Source organism: Arachis hypogaea, chromosome 19 (genome assembly GCF_003086295.3).
Source record: "Arachis hypogaea cultivar Tifrunner chromosome 19, arahy.Tifrunner.gnm2.J5K5, whole genome shotgun sequence".
Taxonomy (NCBI): domain Eukaryota; kingdom Viridiplantae; phylum Streptophyta; class Magnoliopsida; order Fabales; family Fabaceae; genus Arachis; species Arachis hypogaea.
In genome coordinates, this window is record NC_092054.1 from 89,090,386 (window position 1) to 89,104,289 (window position 13,904).

At 38.7% G+C, this 13,904-nt stretch overlaps 1 non-coding gene across 1 annotated transcript; it reads right to left on the minus strand.

Moving 5' to 3' along the window:
* Positions 1 to 7,449: 7,449 nt before the first annotated feature.
* On the minus strand, positions 7,450 to 7,557 carry LOC112780189 (small nucleolar RNA R71). The gene has a single exon (XR_003191042.1). It is a non-coding gene; the product is annotated as a small nucleolar RNA R71 (small nucleolar RNA).
* Positions 7,558 to 13,904: the final 6,347 nt, after the last annotated feature.

Here is a 13,904-nt window from a genome sequence, read left to right on the forward strand (position 1 = left end):
TATTGCAATTACTTCAAGACTTCCCTAGATGCAGTGAACCTAATAGGAAAGCAGATTCTGGTCACTGAAGAGGCCATAGAGGATGTATGTTCTGAAACTTCTGCCTAAATCTGATTAGCTGGATGGTTATCAAAGAGCTGAGGAGGATATGCGCTTCATGAAGTTTGATTGGGATGCAGTCAAGGCCAGGATAGCCCTTGACCCGACCGTTCCTTGGATTATGGGTCAGAACACTACCATGCCAAAGGGAATCAAGCGGATTTACTTGAATGATGAGGCTCGGCTATGGCATCAGATACTTAGCAACTTCATCATGCCGAGTACTCACGAGACTGAGATACCTACCGCTATGATCACCCTCCTATGGTGTGTGATGAAGGGTAAAAGACCTGTACCTGCCACGCTTTATCTGGTAATATATGGCCAGGGTCCACGTCCGAGGCACTCTTCCCTTTCCTTATCTGATTACACAGCTAGGCCGTCGAGCTGACGTGCCTTGGGAGGATGCTGATGAAAAGCCACCTGCTGCAGAATGCAAGAAGATTATCCCTCACAGCAGGAACTTTCTGGCTTTGGGCTACAGACCTCCATTCCTCACTGCTACTGCTGAGACAGCCACACCATCTGCCGACCCATCTTCTTCCACAGCTACCCCTGCCACCACCACTGCACCTCCACCTGCCCTAGAGCCCGTCTATCATCTAGTGCACCGCCTGTTTCGACGGCTTGACCAGATGCAGCGTCGCAACAAACGACGCTATGAGCACCTGAAGCTGATGATACGATCTGGCGACATCCCCTCCGAGCCTGACACACCATCCGAGGCATCTGAGGAGGAGGCGGATGATCACGAGGCAAAGACCCATCCCCAGAGCGAGGCTGCGCAGGCAGGCACAGAGCAGGCCGCATCACATCAGGAGGCTCCGCCTCAGATTCAGGCTGTAGACCCCGAGATCCCTATCCAGTCAGCACCTCCTCTGCAGCAGGCAGATCCTCAGACCACCACCACAGAGACTCCAGCTACCCACCCTTCCAGTGATGACACCCCTTCACACCTGCTTGAGTGAGCATCAGGGACGATGCTTCATTTTAAGTGTGGGGAGGTCGCCCTCTCTGGCGTATATTTTTTTTTGGTGAACCACTACAGACTCTTTTTATTTTATTTTGCTATTTTTCTGTATTTTTCTCTTTATTTTTATTTTTATTTTCCCAGTACTTATATATTGCTATTTTTATGTATTTTTACTCTATTTCTGCATTTTGCACTTCAGTTCATATTTTAGCCATTTAGTTTAGTAGCTATTCTAACTTATTAGTTATAGAAATTGTGGATTAATTAGTATAATTTACCCTTTTTAGCATAAGATAGCTTAGTTTAATTTGAAAATATAAAAAGGAAGTAAACTAGAGACTTGAACATAATAGAAACAATCCACACAACTTGTATATATAGTATTACATGTTAGTTAGTTAACAACATTTCATCAAGGAGAAACACTAGAACTTTAAAGCCACCTTAAGTTTTACATTGAGAATAATGGGAACTTTTGATTTTACTTGCATGACATACATAATTGATAAATGATTTTTGAGCTAGAGAACACACAGCCTGTGAGTTTTGAGTTTAATTGTATAGTTACATTCAAACCATAAATTTTATTCCTATGTGTTCCACCCTTCTTTTTTTTTCTGATGTTCTTTATTTTGTTTTAATCTATATTTCCAATTATAGAATAGAAATACATACCAAGAGAGTGATTGAGGCCATTATTTGATTTTAGCTCACTTATCCCAAAATAGCCTACCTTTTATATCACCCTTGTTAGCCCCCTTGAGCCTTTAAATCCCTCTTATTCTATCAGCCACATTAATAGCCTTAAGCAGAAAAACAAAATAAAAATCCCAAGTTGAATTCTTGGTTAGCTTAAGATAGAAAAGTTGAAAAGAATAAAATAATTCAAAATAAAAGTTTTGGGAAGCATGCTCATGTGAAATCAAAATAATTGAATTACCATGTGCATTAAAAAAAAGTGTTACTTTTCAGTGATTGAATAAAGGGGACACAAAAGAATTCCCCAAATGTGAAATAAAACAATGCACATGGGATAAAAAAAAATAATAATAAACATTGAAACATGAGCATGTAACATCAAAAGTGGGAAAATATAGGAAAATAGGTAAAGAAGCTTTGCTTTACAAAGTATGTATGTTAGGTGAGATCTTAGACTAATTAAGGATTCACTTATTAGCTCACTTAGCATTATACATATACCCTTACCTTTACCTTGGCCCCATTACAACCTTAACTAAAGACCTCATGATTTTTGGTATGTCTATATTCTATAATTGTTGATTGGTTAGATGAAGAACAAAGTTATAGAAAGTAAGAATAAAAAAAAGAATAGAGTGATTAACCCAATAAACACTGAGCGACTAGAGAGTAAACACAAAATCCAGTGAGGGTTCAATAGCTCATTAACAAATATCTCTGCCGAAATTATTAATTGTCTTGCAAGTTTATAAAATGTTTTTCTCTCCCATTTCAATTGTAAAGGCACTTTATCATCTATCTAAGGTTTGGCTATATATATATATATGACTCCTTGAGAATGTGAATTACTTCAACTACATGCAAGCTTTATATACAAGTGAATAAAAATTAGAATTGCATGATGCATCTAGGTAGTTGCATTTAGATTAGATTGCATTGCATGGCATTCCACCACTTTAACCTAACATTACTCTTGGACTTAGCATGAGGACATGCTATTGTTTAAGTGTGGGGAGGTTGATAAACCCATATTTTATGATATATTTTGTGCTTAATCTGAGTGATTTATTCAATCCTTCACCCACTTATTCATATTATTTGCATGGTTTTACTTTCCCTTCCTTATTATGTGATGTATGTGAAAAACATGTTTCCTATGCTTTAAAATTAATTATTTTAATTACCTTTATTTCCATTCGACGCCGTGATTAGTGTGTTGAGTAGTTTCAGATCTTCTAAGGCAGGAATGACTTAAAGGATGGAAAGGAAACATACAAAAATGTAACGAAAGCACAAAACAGAGTTTTTGAAGAAACTGGCAGACACGCAATCGCATGGGCGACGCGGCCGCATGCCAGCGCGAAAAGACATTGACGCGGCCGCATGACTGACGCGACCGCGCACCTCGAGGGAAACACATATGACGCGGTCGCATGACTGACGCGACCGCGTGACAAGGAAAACCCCGAATGACGCGACCGCGTGACCCACGCGGACGCGTGACAGGGGCCACGCACCAGAACTTGCAGAAAACACTCATAGCAAATTCTGAAGCCCTTATTGGCCCAAATCCAAGTCCAGAAGGCATAGACCAGAGGTTATGAAGTGGGAAAATGCATCCATTCAAGGAGAGTCTCCACTTTTAGTTAGTTTTTGATGATTTAGGTTTAGTTTTAGAGAGAGGTTCTCTCCTCTCTCTCCCCTCTTTAGGATTAGGATTTAGAATTAGGATTTTATTCGCTTTCAGGATTATCTCTTTATTAGGTTCAGTATTCCCTTTTATTTACTTTTGCAATTTAATTTATGAATTCTTCTATGTTACAGATTACTCTTTGAATTAATGTTATTCGAGGTATTTCAGTTTATTATTGCTTTCTTTTATTTACATTATTGTTATTCCCATCTGAAGACATTTTTATTCCAGTGTATTTACTTTTCTCATTTTTGGTCTTGGTTAAGAAATCAGTAACTCAGGAGTTATCAAACTCAAACATGATTGATAATTGTTATCTTTGTTAATTAAATTAAACTTCAATAATTCCAATCTTTTCTTAGGAAATAAATAGGATCTGAAGATCAAACCAATTAATCCCTTGACCTTCCTTTGCCTTAGTAAAGGTTAACAAAGTGGAATTAAGATTCAATTTTTATCATCATTGATAAGGATAGCTAGGATAGGACCTCTAATTTCTCATACCTTGCCAAAAGTTTATTTACAGACATCTATTTATTTTACTTGCCATTTAAATCACTTGTTCTTCATTTACTTTAATTGCTAATTAAACCATTCACTCCTCATTCTCAAAACCCCAATTTACAACCTCCATAACCAATAATAAGAACATACTTCCCTGCAGTTCCTTGAGAAGATGACCCGAGGTTTGAATACTTCGGTTATCAATTTATTTAGGGGTTTATTACTTGTGACAACCAAAACGTTTGTACGAAGGGATTTCTGTTGGTTTAGAGACTGTATCTACAACGCGACTGTTTTTATAAAATTCTTTACTGGCAAAAATGCTAACGTCAAAATGGCGCCGTTCGCTCGAGGCGCGCGGTCGCATCAGTCAGGCGGCCGCGTCAATGCCTTTTTGCGCTGGCATGCGGCCGCGTCGCCCATGCGATCGCGTGGCTGCCAGTTTCTTCAAAAACTCTGTTTTGTTCTTTCCTTCCATTTTTGTATGTTTTCTTTCCATCCTTTAAGTCATTCCTGCCTTAGAAGATCTGAAACTACTCAACACACTAATCACGGCATAGTATAGTGGTAAGTATTTCCGCCTGTCACGCGGACGACCCGGGTTCGATCTCCGGCAACGGCACCATTTTGATGAGAGAACTTTTGCATGGTCTAGAAATTTGCGGATAAATCCTCGTCGCAAGTATAGTTTCTAAACCTTCAAAAGTCCTTTCATACAAATGTTTTGGTTGTCACAAGTAACAAACCCCTAAATAAATTGATAACCGAAGTATTCAAACCTCGAGTCATCTTCTCAAGGAATTGCAGGGAGGTGTTCTTATTATTGGTTATGAGTCTTGTAAATTGGGGGTTTTGGAAATGAGGAGCAAATAGTCTAATTAGCAAATACAGTAAATGAAGAACAAGCAATTTAAATGGCAAGTAAAATAAATAGATGACTGTAAATAAACTTTTGGTAAGGTATGAGAAATTAGAGGTCCTATCCTAGCTATCCTTATCAATGATGATGAAAATTGAATCTTAACTCCACTTTGTTAACCTTTACTAAGGCAAAAGAAGGTCAAGGGATTAATTGGTTTGATCTTCAGATCCTATTTATTTCCTAAGAAAAGATTGGGATTATTGAAGTTCAATTTAATTAACAAAGATAACAATTATCAATCATGTTTGAGTTTAATAACTCTTGAGTTACTGATTTCTTAACCAAGACCAAAAGGAGAAAAGTAAATCTACTGGAATAAAAATGTCTTCAGATAGGAATAACAATAATGTAAATAAAAGAAAGCAATAATAAACTGAAAAACCTCAAATAATATTAATTAAGAAAATCATAACATGAATGTAGCATAAGCCAAATAGGCAACATAACTAATATAAGCATTAAAGTATCTGAAAGTAAGAGATAAATATAAAGTAAAAGAACATTGAACCTGGGATTGAGAGGCACTCCTAAAACTAAGAGAAATCCTAAATCCTAATCCTAAGAGAGAGGAGAGAACCCCTCTCTCTAAAAACTACATCTAAATCCTATGAAAAGTGAATTATGAAAATCTTGATCATTAATGGATACATTCTCCTACTTTATAGCCTCTAATATGTGTTTTCTGGGCAGCAAACTGGGTCAGAAATAGCCCAGAATTTGCTGGTTGCGAATTCAAACACGCTGATTTTTCGTCACTGCGATGTGGCCGCATGGAGCATGCAATCGCGTCACTTAGCGTCAAGGAAACTATGGCATATTAAATATCAAATCAAAGCCCTGGACGTTAGCTTTCCATCGCAACTGGAACCGCGTCGTTTGGACCTCTGTAGCTCAAGTTATGATTGTTTGAATGCGAAGAGGTCAGGCTGACAGCTTTGTAGTTCCTCCAACTTCTTGTATTCCTTCCGCTTTTGCATGCTTCCTTTCCATCCTCCAAGCCATTCCTGCCCTATAATCTCTGAAAACACTTAACACACATATCAAGGCATCTAATGGTAATAAGAGAGGATTAATAATTAGCAATTTAAAGGCCAAAGAAGCATGTTTTCAATCATAGCACATAACTAGGAAGGCAAATGTAAAACCATGCAAATAGTATGAATAAGTGGGTAAAGAGTTGATAAAATCCACTCAATTGAGCACAAGATAAACCATAAAATAGTGGTTTATCACTAATCAAGTCAAAATTTCAATTTAAAAATTCTACCATTTTCAAATCTTTTTCAAAAATCAAATCTTTTTCATTTTTTCTTTCATAATTTCGAAATTTTCAAAATTTATTTTCAAAATCTTTTTCTTATTTCTATTTCATATTTTTGAAATTAATGCTAACAATTAATGTGATTGATTCAAAAATTTTAAGTTTGTTACTTGCCTAGTAAGAAAGGTTCAATCTTTAAATTTTAAAATCATATCTTTTTGTTTCTTGTTTGTCAAGTAACCAACTTTAATTTTCAAAATCAAATCCTTTTAAATTTCTTTTTCAAAATCAATTTCAAAATCTTTTCTAACCTCTTATCTTTTCAAATTGATTTTCAAATCTTTTTCAAATTAATCCTATCTTTTAATTGATTCTTATCTTTTTCAAAACTACCTAACTAATTCTCTCTCTCTAATTTTCGAAAATCACTCCCCTCTTTTTCAAAATTCCTTTTTCATTAATTAATTATTTTAAATTTCAATTTAATTTTATTTTCCTTTTCAATTTTTGAATTTTAACTTTAATTTTAAATTAAAAACAAAAATATTTTTTTTATTTTTTATTTTCGAATTCTTCCATCTCCTTCTAATTATTTATTTATTTACTAACACTTCTCTTCTACTAAAATTCGAACTAACTCTTCTCTTCTGTGTTCGAATTCTTATCTTTTTTTTCTTCCATCCTTCTCTTCTTATACTCATATAAGGAATCTCTATACTATGACATAGAGGATTCCATATTTTCTTTTCTGTTCTCTTCTTTTTCATATGAGCAGGAACAAGCATAAGAACATTCTTGTTGAAGCTGATCCTGAACCTGAAAGGACTCTGAAGAGGAAGCTAAGGGAAGCTAAAGCACAACTCTCTAGAGAAAATCTGACAAAAATTTTCAAAAAAGAAGGAGACATGGCCGAAAATAATAACACTGCAAGGAAGATGCTTGGTGACTTTACTGCACCAAATTCCAATTTACATGGAAGAAGCATCTCAATCCCTGCCATTGGAGCAAACAATTTTGAGCTAAAGCCTCAATTAGTTTCTCTGATGCAACAGAATTGCAAGTTTCATGGACTTCCATCAGAAGATCCTTTTCAGTTCTTAACTGAATTCTTGCAAATCTGTGATACTGTTAAGACCAATGGGGTTGATCCTGAGGTCTACAGGCTTCTGCTTTTCCCATTTCCTGTAAGAGACAAAGCTAGAATATGGTTGGACTCTCAACCTAAAGATAGCCTGAACTCTTGGGATAAGCTGGTCACGGCTTTCTTAACCAAGTTCTTTCCTCCTCAAAAGCTTAGCAAACTTAGAGTGGATGTTCAAACCTTCAAACAGAAAGAAGGTGAATCCCTCTATGAAGCTTGGGAGAGATATAAGCAATTGACCAAAAAGTGTCCTTCTGACATGCTTTCAGAATGGACCATCCTGGATATATTCTATGATGGTCTGTCTGAATTAGCTAAGATGTCATTGAACCATTCTGCAGGTGGATCCATTCACCTAAAGAAAACGCCTGCAGAAGCTCAGGAACTCATTGATATGGTTGCAAATAACCAGTTCATGTATACTTCTGAAAGGAATCCTATGAGTAATGGGACGCCTCAGAGGAAGGGAGTTCTTGAAATTGATACTCTGAATACCATATTGGCTCAGAATAAAATATTGACTCAACAAGTCAATATGATTTCTCAGAGTCTGAATGGATTGTAAACTGCATCCAACAGTACTAAAGAGGCATCTTCTGAAGAAGAAGCTTATGATCCTGAGAACCCTGCAATAGCAGAGGTGAATTACATGGGAGAACCCTATGGAAACACCTATAATCCCTCATGGAGAAATCGTCCAAATTTCTCATGGAAGGATCAACAAAAGCCTCAACAAGGCTTTAATAATGGTGGAAGAAACAAGTTTAGCAATAGCAAGCCTTTTCCATCATCCTCTCAGCAACAGATAGAGAATTCTAAGCAGAATCCATCTAGCTTAGCAAATATAGTCTCTGATCTATCTAAGGCCACTCTAAGTTTCATGAATGAAACAAGATCCTCCATTAGAAATTTGGAGGCACAAGTGGGCCAGCTGAGTAAAAGAGTCACTGAAACTCCTCCTAGTACTCTCCCAAGCAATACAGAAGAGAATCCAAAAAGAGAGTGCAAGGCCATAACCTTACTTGGTGTGGCCAAACCTAGAAAGGAGGAGGAGGACGTGAATCCTAGTGAGGAAGACCTCTTGGGATATTCAGTGACCAATAAGGAGTTTCCTTTTGAGGGACCAAAGGAATCTGAGGCTCATCTAGAGACCATAGAGATTCCATTGAACCTCCTTTTACTATTCATGAGCTCTAATGACTATTCATCTTTTGAAGAAGATGAAGACATTGTTCAAGGGCAAGTTGCCCAGTATTTAGGAGCAATCATGAAGCCGAATGCCAAGCTATTTGGTAATGAGACTTGGGAGGATGAGCCTTCATTGCTCATTAATGAACTGAATACCTGAGTTCAGCACACTTTACCTCAAAAGAAACAGGATCCTGGTAAATTCCTAATTCCCTGTAACATAGGCACCATGACCTTTGAGAAGGCTCTGTGTGACCTAGGGTCAGGCATAAACTTAATGCCACTCTCTGTAATGGAGAAACTAGGAATCTTTAAGGTACAGGCTGCCAAATTCTCATTAGAGATGGCAGACAAATCCATGAAACAGGCTTATGGACTAGTAGAGGACTTGTTAGTAAAGGTTGAAGGCCTTTACATCCCTGCTGATTTCATAATCCTATACACTGGGAAGGATGAGAATGAATCCATCATCCTTGGAAGACCCTTCCTAGCCACAGCAAAAGCTGTGATTGATGTGGACAGAGGAGAGTTGGTCTTTCAACTGAATGAAGACTACCTTGTATTTAAGACTCAAGGTTCTCCTTCTGTAACCATGGAGAGGAAGCATGAAAAGCTTCTCTCACTGCAGAGTCAACCAGAAACCCCACAGTCAAACTCTAAGTTTGGTGTTGGGAGGCCACAACCAAACTCTAAGTTTGGTGTTGAACCCCCACATTCAAACTCTAAGTTTGGTGTTGGGAGGTCCCAATAATGCTCTGAACATCTATGAGGCTCCATGAGAGCTCACTGTCAAGCTATTGACGTTAAAGAAGCACTTGTTGGAAGGCAACCCAATGTTATCTAATTATATCTATTAATTTTCTATTGTTATTTTATGTTTTTTTAGGTTGATGATCATGTGGAGACACAAAAACTACTGAAAAATCAAAAACAGAATGAAAAAAGCATTAAAAACAACTCACCCTGGAGGAAGAGCTTACTGGCGTTTAAACGCCAGTAAGAAGCATCAAACTGGCGTTTAACGCCAGAAAGAAGCATCAAGCTGGCGTTAAACGCTAGAAACAAGCACCAGACTGGCGTTTAACGCCAGAACAGAGCATGGAATTGGCATTAAATGCCAGAAACAAGCAGCAAGCTGGTATTTAACGCCAGACATGCATTCTAAGGGCGTTTTGCACGCCTAATTGGAGCAGGGATGCTAAATCCTTGACCCCACTGGATCTGTGGACCCCACAGGATCCCCACTTACCCCCACCTCTTCTTCTCTCCTCTTCACACCTTTTCATAACTCTCTTCCCCAAATACCCTTCACCAATCGCCTCCATACCTCTTCCCTAAATACCCTTAACCACTCACATCCATCCACTCTTCCCCCAAAACCCCACCTACCTCCAAAATTCAAATTTTTTTCCCTCCCAAACCCAACCCTAATGGCCGAAACCTACCCTTCCCCCCACCCCTATATAAACCCCTCAACACTACTCCATTTTCACACATTACAACCACTACTTCTCCCCCTTGGCCGAATACACCTTCTCCCTCCATCTCCTCCATTTTCTTCTTCTTCTACTACTTTCTTTCTTCTTTTGCTCAAGGACGAGCAAACCTTTTAAGTTTGGTGTGGTAAAAGCATTTCTTTTTGTTTTTCCATAACCATTAATGGCACCTAAGGCCAGAGAAACCTCAAGAAAGAGGAAAGGAAAGGCAATTGCTTCCACCTCTGAGTCATGGGAGATGGAGAGATTCATCTCAAAAGCCCATCACTAAGAAAAGGATGGAGCAAACAAGAGAGCCCACTCATGGACCTCAACAAGAGCATAAGGAAGTTCCTCATCATGAAATCCCTGAGATACCTCAGGGGATGTACTTTCCTCCACAAAACTATTGGGAGAAAATCAACACCTTCCTAGGAGAATTAAGTTTCAACATGGGACAATTAAGGGTGGAGCACCAAGAGCACTCCATCTCTCCATGAGATTAGAGAAGATCAAAGAGCTCTGAGGGAGGAGTGATGACAAGTCATCCTAGCCCATTTTAGCTAGTCTTTTTCTTTTGTTTTCATTAGAATTATGCACTTTCTTAAGCTACAAGCAAGCTAATTGAGTAGATTTTCATGTTTCCCTTGATTGAACCAACCATATGTGAATTCATGCCATTTCATGAGGTTTTGAACTATATTTGTTGCATATTGTGGAAGATTGAATACCTCATGATTTTGAGCAAAACTTTGATTAGTTTGGTTGATCAATGATAGGTGAAGAAGGCTTGGAGAAAGGTTGAAGCAAAGAGGAATGGCTAGGAGTGAAGAGAGGACAATGGAATAAGTGAAAATTGAACCGGGTTGCATGAAGTTAGCCCCAACGTTAGCCCCCTAACTTGGAGGCTAACGTTGGGCATATGAATCACTCTTTGGAAGTAGCCAACGTTAGCTCCAACGTTAGCCCCCTAACTTGGAGGCTAACGTTGGAACTTGAGAGTTTCTCCCTGGGCTACCAACGTTTGCGCCAACGTTAGCCCCCTAACTTGGAGGCTAACGTTGGCACTTAAATCACAATGGGGGAGTAGGCAACGTTTGCGCCAACGTTAGCCCCCTAACGTGGAGGCTAACGTTGGCACCAATCACACCAAGCAAGGCCAACGTTAGGGTCAAAGTTAGACCCCTAACGTTGGCGCCAACGTCTAAACCAGAAGAATGTGGTTTGCTGATATGAAAAGTTAGGGTCAAAGTTAGACCCCTAACTTTGACCCTAACGTTGAAGACCAACGTTGGCTAACTCCATTTCCGGTTCAATTGGTTCACTTCGGTTCTTCTTCAATCTTCAAGAGCAATCAACCAAGGCCTCTTTCAACCCAATTCCACCAAGAACAAAGGCCCAACTCAAGGCTTGAAGATCATTTTGGAAAGTGTATAAATAGGATAGAATTCAATTTGTTTAGGGAGCTTTTTGGGGAGAGTTTTCTTTTAGAGCTTTCCTTTTAGAGTTTTCATAATAGTTTTCGGAGAGCTTTTGAACTTGAGTGAACTTTAATTTCTTGCTTTCATTACTTTCAATTTCATTTTACATTTGTCTTGGATCTTGGATTGGAGAATTGAAGAAATTCTATTTCAATCTCAATCTTGGATCTCTCTGTTTCTTTACAGTTAATTGAATTCCATTTCCGGTTCATTGTTCTTCATCTCTTTTCTTTGCAATTTACAATTTCCTTGCTATTGTTCTTGTTGGATCTAGGAAGGCATTGAGATCTAGACTTGGTTTTCTAGTCTCTGGGTCCTGAGATCCAAATCTCCAATTTACATTCTGTTTCGTGCTTTCTTATGTTCATTTACTTTTCTGCTACATATCCGGTTCAATCCCAATTCCCTTTTTCCCTTCTGTTTGATGCAATTTAATTTTTCCTTGTTTAATTTCTGCAAATCCACATCCCAATCCCCTTTACATTTCAAGCAATTTACATTTCTTGCACTTTAAGATTCCGCAATTTACATTTCTTGCACTCTAAGTTTCTGCCATTTAATTTCTTGTTCTTTTTAATTCAATGCAATTAAATTCTGCAAGTCACAAAACCATCAACCAAATCTTGATTCGCTTGACTAAATCAACCACTAAACTAAAATTGCTCAATCCTTCAATCCCTGTGGGATCGACCTCACTCCCGTGAGTTTTTATTACTTGATGCGACCCGGTGCACTTGCCGGTTAGATTTGTGGTGTTTTGGGAGAGATTCGTTTCTCATCAAAATATCTCATCAAGTTTTTGGCGCCGTTGCCGGGGATTGATTAGATTGACAATGATTAAGTGAGGTGGTAATCTAGATCAAGCACTTTTTCTTTATTTTTCTTTAACCTTTGATTAACCCACTAACTGTTTGAATTTTTGCTTAAGCTAACTAAAACTTCATTCTAGCAGTAGATTGAAGTATCACTGGTTTGTGTGCTCTTATGTTCTGCTTGAATGTCAGGTACACAAAGAGCCATACCCAATTTTCATGAACAAGACGAAAGAACTCTCAGGAGGTTAAGAAGAGCCGAAAGAGGGAAAAGTATTGTTGGAGAAGAAGAATCTGAGGAAGAATACCACGAGATGGAAGGAGATACATCTAATCCAGGAGAAGGAGTTAATAATCCACCACAACAGAGGAGAGTATTGGCTTCCTATACTTTTGCAAATGCTAGACATTGTGGAAGCAGCATTCTCACCCCTAATGTCAATGCAAATAACTTTGAACTGAAGCCACAACTCATCACATTGGTCCAGAATAACTGCTCATTTGGAGGAGGACCATTGGAGGATCCAAATCAACATCTATCTACCTTCTTGAGGATCTGTGACACTGTCAAATCCAATGGTGTGAATCCTGAGACTTACAAGCTTCTGCTGTTCCCGTTCTCATTAAGGGATAAGGCTGCACAATGGCTTGAAACTTTTCCCCAAGCAAGTATCACTAGTTGGGATGACTTGGTGGCTAAATTTCTAGCCAAATTCTATCCACCCCAGAGAGTCATCAGGCTGAAAACTGAGGTGCAGACATTCACACAATTAGATGCGGAATCCTTGTATGAAGCATGGGAGAGGTACAAAGCCTTAATCAGAAAGTGCCCTCCAGAGATGTTCAATGAATGGGATGTGCTGCAAAATTTCTATGAAGGCCTGACATTGAAATCTCAGGAGGCATTAGATCATTCTGCTGGAGGTTCACTACAACTAATGAAAACTGCTGAGGAAGCTCAGAATCTTGTGGACATGGTGGCCAACAATCAATATTTCTTTGCTCATCAAAGAAGCCGCCAACCATCACAAAGAAGAGGAGTAATGGAACTAGACGGAGTGGATTCAATCCTAGCTCAAAACAAGATGATGCAGCAGCAATTTCAACAACAATTTGAGCAAATGGCTAAGAGGATTGACAGTCTCCAAGTTGCAGCAGTCAACACTAGCCAGCCATCAACCACATGGGGTCAGAGTGAAGAGACTCAAGAGGAGCAACAACAAGAACAAGTCCAGTACATGCACAACCAAAATTCTGGGCCAAATGAAGTATATGGTGACACTTACAACCCTTCTTGGAAGAACCACCCAAACCTTAGGTGGGGAGACAATCACAACCAAAATCAACAACCATGGCAGAGAAACTCAAACCAAAACACTTTAAGAAACAACCAAAACCACAACCAGCAGCAAACCAACCAAAACCCCTACAGAAAACCTCAAAACAACTACTCCAACCCCAACCATTACCAATCTAATAACCAACCCACCAACCAAAATGTCTACCATCCACCATCCACATTTCACAACCCACCACAAGCATCACCTGAATCTCACAGACTCACCAACTTGGAAACCTTGATAGACAAAATGTGGAAACACCAAGAAATGACAACCAAGAACCATGAAGCCTCCATGAAGAGCCTAGAGAGGCAAA